The following is a 6,769-nucleotide window of genomic DNA, read 5'->3' on the forward strand; positions in this document are numbered from 1 at the left end:
TTAAAAATGAACCTTTTTAAAAACTTTTATGGAATATTTTTAAAACTCTGAATATTTTATTAAAAGGGGGATTTTAAAGAACAAGAATTGTTGAAATTTTGACCATTTTCTAATTCAACAAGTATTTTTAAAATTGTGAGAATATTTTGGAAATAAAACCAAAACGTAAAAAATAGTAATAAAAATAAAATAAATAATTTATAAAATAACCCAAATAGGCAAAACAGTAAAGAAATACCAAAAAGAAATCCAAATCGAGGTTTGTGGACGTAGTACGTAATTGGGCGGGCCAATTTAGCTGCTTGGTCGTTAGCATCCTGTGTGTGGCCATCTCATGACACCACACGAACGGTGATGCTTTCAACAACAGTGGCTTCAGGAAGGGAGCGACGATGCTAAAGCACCGCAATCGCCAAGTCCAACTAACCTAGGCCAGAATGTAGGTTCTCACCTGAAAAACCAGTGCGAGCATGTCCAAGCAATGCCTTCAACAAGGTACCTGCATAAAAATATAGCCATTGCCAGGTATAATCAACGCGTGTCAGACCTAGGTTTCAACCCGGAACTTGAGACCGAGTGCTGGAATAGCACCGCCACCAATGTCACTCATGTTGTTGCCATCATTTTACCATGATCCTAGCAGCTTCATGCGATGTGGACCAGTGTTGTTGCTCAACTATTCATATGCATCAAGCCGCCGTTCATAGTTTGCATCTCTCTGCTGAAGTCAACCACCGGGTGTGAAGAGAGAAATCCTAATGAAGACCTTTCGATGGCGCAAGCCATAGTGAATCCGCGGCCACAGGTCGGCCTCCAGCTTTGCGGAGAATTTTAAAACAAAGACAAGTCGAGGCCTCTAATGCAATTTACTAAATTTTTAAAAAGTAATTCAGTAAACACCGTCTGATTATTATCGATTAATCCGGTGATCCTCATATAGCATAAATGTCATGACTGACCAGCATACATCCATACACATTTCTTTTAGAGATGAGGCTTTATCAACTGTCACCAGGAAGCAGTTTGTTCGCACAAGTGACAGAAAGTAAATTTGAGAAAACTCACACTTTCTGATGGACTAATCTTCCCAGTTCCTCCTCTGAAGGAATCTGAAGGTTAGTTTGTTGCGCCCAGAACAAATCTCCGTCGGGCCCTTTTCTGTTTAAATAAATGAATTTAACGGGGTGTTAATCATGGTTAAACCAAGAGGCCGTAACCGGAAGACAAGAACATGGATGTACAGATACAACTACAGAAGTGATAATAACGCGGTGATAGATCAGTGGACAAAAACATATACATGATCAAAACAACAAACATACGGCATTTGTACCACGACATCACAAATGTCACAACGGGCAAAAGTACCTACCTGCGTCATTTAGAGAAACACATGACGCCTGGGCGCCGTTGGTCGATCGGAACCTCGTGGCCGCCGCCGCCACCGCCGCCTCCACCCCGTGATGGCAGCCACCAGCTGCGGCCGCAAACCCCCGCCGGCAAGGTCCCATCCCGCGACGCGTATCTCGAAGTTCTCGTGTGGCAATGTGGGATCTGGGAAGCGGCTCCTGGTTGGTTTTTTCGCGGCGATGATGATGATGATCTGGACGTCGAGCGGGAAAGACGGAACGGAACGGGGGTTTGGTGCGGTGCGAGGGCAGGCTGGCCGGGCTGAACGAGACTGGAGCTGGGCCATGTTTTCCAGTTACGGTCGGCACAGCCCACTAAGAGATGCTCTCAGCGAGGTAGGAGCCCGGCCCATTAGCAAAATGTTCTCTTTCCCGTTTTGGAGGCAAGCGCGGGAACCGCAAGGCGCGCTGGTGCGTTGGGCGCGGACGCGTGAACGTCAAGCTACCTGGGTAGTCCGTGTTTTTTGGGTGTTGTGCGTTCGTGCTCGCCGTAGACCGTAGACCGTAGTCGCACTGCCCGTGTTGCTGTGCCCAGGCCAACCCGCAAGGCTGCAACCCTGCCGCTGCGCCAGGGATGGTAGGCAGCCAGGCTATGCGCCCATACTCTAGCTCCCTTTGCATGCAAAAGGGCGATGGGGTTGAAGCTGCTTACGTGTGTCGCGTGGTTTCTCAATTTGTTTTCTTAACTGATTTTTTTTAAATGAGTGAAATCAATTTTTTTGGTGTGGGGAAATATGTTAAATGGGTTATTTCAAATACATTCAAATGATTATTTAAAATATATGAAATTGGTATTTATGAAATACATGAAACATATTTCAATGTGCTTGTCAAGTTGTTTATTCAATGTGCGAAACTGATGTTTGTGAAATACAACTAGAACTGAAATATGAAAGCTATAAAATTCAAATTGTTCAAAATATATCTAAGATCGGTCTTGTTTCAAAGGTCTTGTCGCTCTTAATTCAAATATTTTTTTTTCAAAAACAGAGTTTAGATTCAAAGCATATTTATCATCCAAATTTTTTCCAAAGAAATTAAATAAACGTCTTGCGGTGGGAGAGAGAGGAGGATAATATATGTACCATGCATGCAAAAGTCCTATCCCCTGACAAAAGCTGCTGCATGCAAAGGGGCCCACACTTGTATTACCAATGTATAGAGTTGGGGCTGCAGTTATTAGTTTATACAGACAAAGGCAGCACAGATCTTGACGAAATGGACAAAGGATGGATCCAACACCGGTACATCCCGCCTCAGGTAAAATTACTTTTTCGCCCAACTCCGTTGTCTCCCACTCTCCCTCCGTGACCACTCTGTCTGGTTTCTCAACACCACCGACAAAAGCAGAGCGGAGCCGCCATGGCCGAAGCTTCCGGAGACGCGGCTGCAGCAGCCGACGAAGCATTGGGAGCAGCTGCAGAGGGAGGAGGCGGGCCACCGAGGTACCTCACTTGTAAACCCTAGGTTACTTTTCTCGGCAGCGGCCAGCGGGGTTTGTACAGGAGGCAGGCGTGGCGTTAGGTCGGCGGGGGAGGAGGTGTCCTGCGGAGCGGCGCAGCTTGCGCTCGGGTGGTGAGAGACGTGCACGCAGAGGAGTTGCCTCGCCGCCGTCGCCGGTGGAGGCAATGCTGGGCGTCGGGAGAGGCGTGTGAACCGGCGTTGCCTCGCCGGCGGTCGGCGGAGGCCGTGCTGGCCGGCATCGACGGGGATAGCAGTCGTACGCCGTTTAGCCCGCGGGCGCTTGCCTAAAACAGGCGAATCCCAAAAAACCAAGCGGGCCTAAAAGCCCCCGAACCCCCTAGCGGCTAGCCCAAACAAAATTCTCCGGACGCCCCAAGTCCTCGATTCTCCGTCTGCTGCTCATCGTGCCGCGTCGGACGCCGGCCACCGCCTCGGAGGTGTGGTCGTGGAGCTCGCCGAACGCGGCCTGGAGCGCGTCTGCGTGCGCGACAACAGGTCGCACCTGGGTCATGTTTGTGCCCACGCCCGCACGGGCACGACAAGGTGGACAAGCGCCGCTCCGACTCTGTGATGTCCCTCGCACACCAGTACAGGTTCACAAATCTCAGGAAAAAGGAATTTGGGGGAGAGAGGAGGAAGGGGGAGGAGACTGACGAATAGGACGGGTTCAGTCTCTGATTGGTTTGGTTATCATGCACAATCATTCATGATCGCTATCTTAATTATACTGTCTGAATTTTTTTAGCTTGCTATTGTTTCAAATTAATATTCAAGTTGTACTTCCATGCTACGTATCAATGAAATGCATGTTGTGTAGTTCTGCTCATGCTTCTAATTTACTGTACTTTTGCAGGGAGCTTCTAATTTACTGTACTTACATGCTACATATTTATGAAATGCACGCTGTGTAGTTCTGCTCATGCTTCTAATTTACTGTACATGTAATGATGACAGAAACAGTAGATTCCTACTTGGTCTGTTTGTCCACAAACTGATTACATCAATAGCTAAGATGTGGAATTGGCAAAGTATGAGATGTTAAATTAATGTAGGTGAAGATTTCAATGTGAAAAAGATTTTCTGTCTAGCTGAGTATATAAGCAGAACCATGTACGTCGTCCAATAACATGAAAGTGAAGTCTGATAGAAATTTTGACATACTAAGATGAGGACACCAAAGTACGAAACCACTGTTTCTTTGTAGTATTCTTTTCTCAGCAGAATGGCTAAACGAGTATAATCTGTTGCCAGGGTACCATATCTTATATATAAACAATTAAGACTCCATATGTTGACCTCAAGAACTTCATTAGCTTTAGAAAAATGAATAGCTGAGACTCCATCAATTAAGTACTATGAGCTGAATGTGACATCAAGGCAAACACAGCTTTAGCACATTAGTTGTTCAGATTAAACAGAGAATACACCACCCTGTCGTTACCTCTTCTTGTATCGTCCAACCATTGCAACCGCCATAGCTCTCGTGCGGGCTCGCCGGGCCACACACCTTCACCGTTGTGTGCCCATTGCTAGTTGCTAGGTCTACTTCCCGATGCCAACTCCTACTCAGTGGTGTCCCTCGCACACCAGAACAGGATCGCAAATCTTAGGAAATGGAATTTGGTGAGAGATGAGCAAGGGGGGAGGACACCGACGAATAGGAGAGATTCAGATTCTGATTGGTTTGGTTATCTGCACAATCATTCATGATCTCTATCTTAATCACATTGTCTGGGTATTTTTTAGCTTGCTATTGGTTCAAATTAATATTCAAGTTGTACTTCCATGCTACATATCAATGAAATGCACACTGTTAGGTTCTGTTCATGTTTCTAATTTACTGTACTTGACAAAATTGCAGGGAGTTTTATATCACAACACTCCAGGAGTTCGTGTCGCAAAGCAAGTGGTCTGAATTAGAGGAGTACCTGAAACTTGTCATTGACAACAAACCTGCCCTGGATAACGAAGCTGATGAGGGTCTTATTTTGCGGCATGCGTCGCTTTTCTTACATTGTCGCAGAGGTCAACTTTCACTAATTCAACATGAAGGGCATCAGCAAGCTGTTAGTTATCTGGAACAGTTTGTCAAACCACTTACTGAATCAGCTAGTGAGTTTATGAACATTGAGAATCTGAATCAGATAATACATGGCATGGCTGAGAGTGTAGAGAACAATGAATGAGTTCATCCTCTTTTGAAGTTTTTCTTTTTAAAAGTTATCTCTACATGTCTTGCTGATTTCATGATCTCATACTAACATGATATTTTTTTCATAGGAAATTGGTGGTTGATGCAGGTTTTGTAATGGATGCAATAACAGATTATTTGTGGCTATACTTCCCAGAAATCATTGGGTAAGTTGATGGCCATTGCGGCTCTATGTTATGGTAAATATGAACTGCAATTTTCGTTGTTCATGAGCATTTCGAAAACGTGATCATGCACTTGTATATGACAAGCATCATGTTTGTTGTTCACCTAATAAATGTTGATTTGTCCTTAAGCATGATCCAAAACAACCGCAGCGTCTAAGCACGTATCATGATTCCTACTTGGTCTGTTTGTCCACAAACTGATTACATCAATAGCTAAGATGTATGATTGGCAAAGTATGAGATGTTAAATCACCGTAGGTGAAGATTTCAATGTGCGAAAGATTTTCTGTCTAGATGAGTATATAAGCAGAAGCACGTACGTCATCCAATAACATGAAAGCAAAGTCTGATAGAAATTTTGACATACTAAGATGAGGACACCAAAGTACGAAACCATTGTTTCTTTGTAGTATTCTTTTCTCAGCAGAATAGCTAAACGAGTATAATCTGTTGCCAGGGTACCATATCTTATATATACACAATTAAGATTCCATATGTTGACCTCAAGAACTTCATTAGCTTTAGAAAAATGAATAGCTGAGACTCCATCAATTAAGTACTATGAGCTGAATGTGACATCAAGGCAAACACAACTTCAGCACATTAGTTGTTCAGATTAAACAGAGAATACACCACCCTGTCGTTGCCTCGTCTTGTATCGTCCAACCACTGCAAGCGCCATAGCTCTCCTGCGGGCTCGCCGCGCCACAGACCTTCTCCGTTGTGTTCCCATTGCTAGTTGCTAGGTCTACTTCCCGACATCAACTCCTAATCGGTGGTGTCTCTCGCACACCAGAACAGGATCGCAAATCTTAGGAAAAGGAATTTGGTGAGAGTTGAGCAAGGGGGAAGGACACCGTCGAATAGGACAGATTCAGATTCAGATTGGTTTAGTTATCTGCACAATCATTCATGATCTCTATCTTAATCACACTGTCTGAGTATTTTTTAGCTTGCTATTGGTTCAAATTAATATTCAAGTTGTATTTCCATGCTGCATATCAATGAAATGCACACTGTTAGGTTCTGTTCATGTTTCTAATTTACTGTACTTGACAAAATTGGAAGGTATTTTTATATCACAACACTATAGGAGTTCGTGTCGCAAAGCAAGTGGCCTGAATTAGAGGAGTACCTGAAACTTGTCATTGACAACAAACCTGCCTGGATAACGAAGCTGATGAGGGTGTTATTTTGCGGCATGCGTCACTTTTCTTACATTGTCGCAGAGGTCAACTTTCACTAATTCAACATGAAGGGCATCAGCAAACTGTTAGTTATCTGGAACAGTTTCTCAAACCACTTACTGAATCAGCTAGTGAGTTTACGAACATTGAGAATCTGAATCAGATAATACATGGCATGGCTGAGAGTGTAGAAAACAATGAGTGAGTTCATCCTCTTTTGAAGTTTTTCTTTCTAAAGGTTATCTCTACAAGTCTTGCAGATTTCATGATCTCATACTAACACGATATTTTTTTCATAGGAAATTGGTAGTTGATGCAGGTTTTGTAACG

At 44.0% G+C, this 6,769-nt stretch overlaps 1 long non-coding RNA gene across 1 annotated transcript; it reads right to left on the minus strand.

Moving 5' to 3' along the window:
• Nucleotides 1-888: 888 nt before the first annotated feature.
• LOC119351956 lies at nt 889-1,432 on the minus strand. Its single transcript, XR_005170096.1, has 2 exons — nt 1,373-1,432; nt 889-1,158 (listed from the first exon to the last, which is right to left on the minus strand). It is a non-coding gene; the product is annotated as an uncharacterized LOC119351956 (long non-coding RNA).
• Nucleotides 1,433-6,769: the final 5,337 nt, after the last annotated feature.

This window comes from Triticum dicoccoides, chromosome 2A, assembly GCF_002162155.2.
Source record: "Triticum dicoccoides isolate Atlit2015 ecotype Zavitan chromosome 2A, WEW_v2.0, whole genome shotgun sequence".
Lineage (NCBI taxonomy): Eukaryota > Viridiplantae > Streptophyta > Magnoliopsida > Poales > Poaceae > Triticum > Triticum dicoccoides.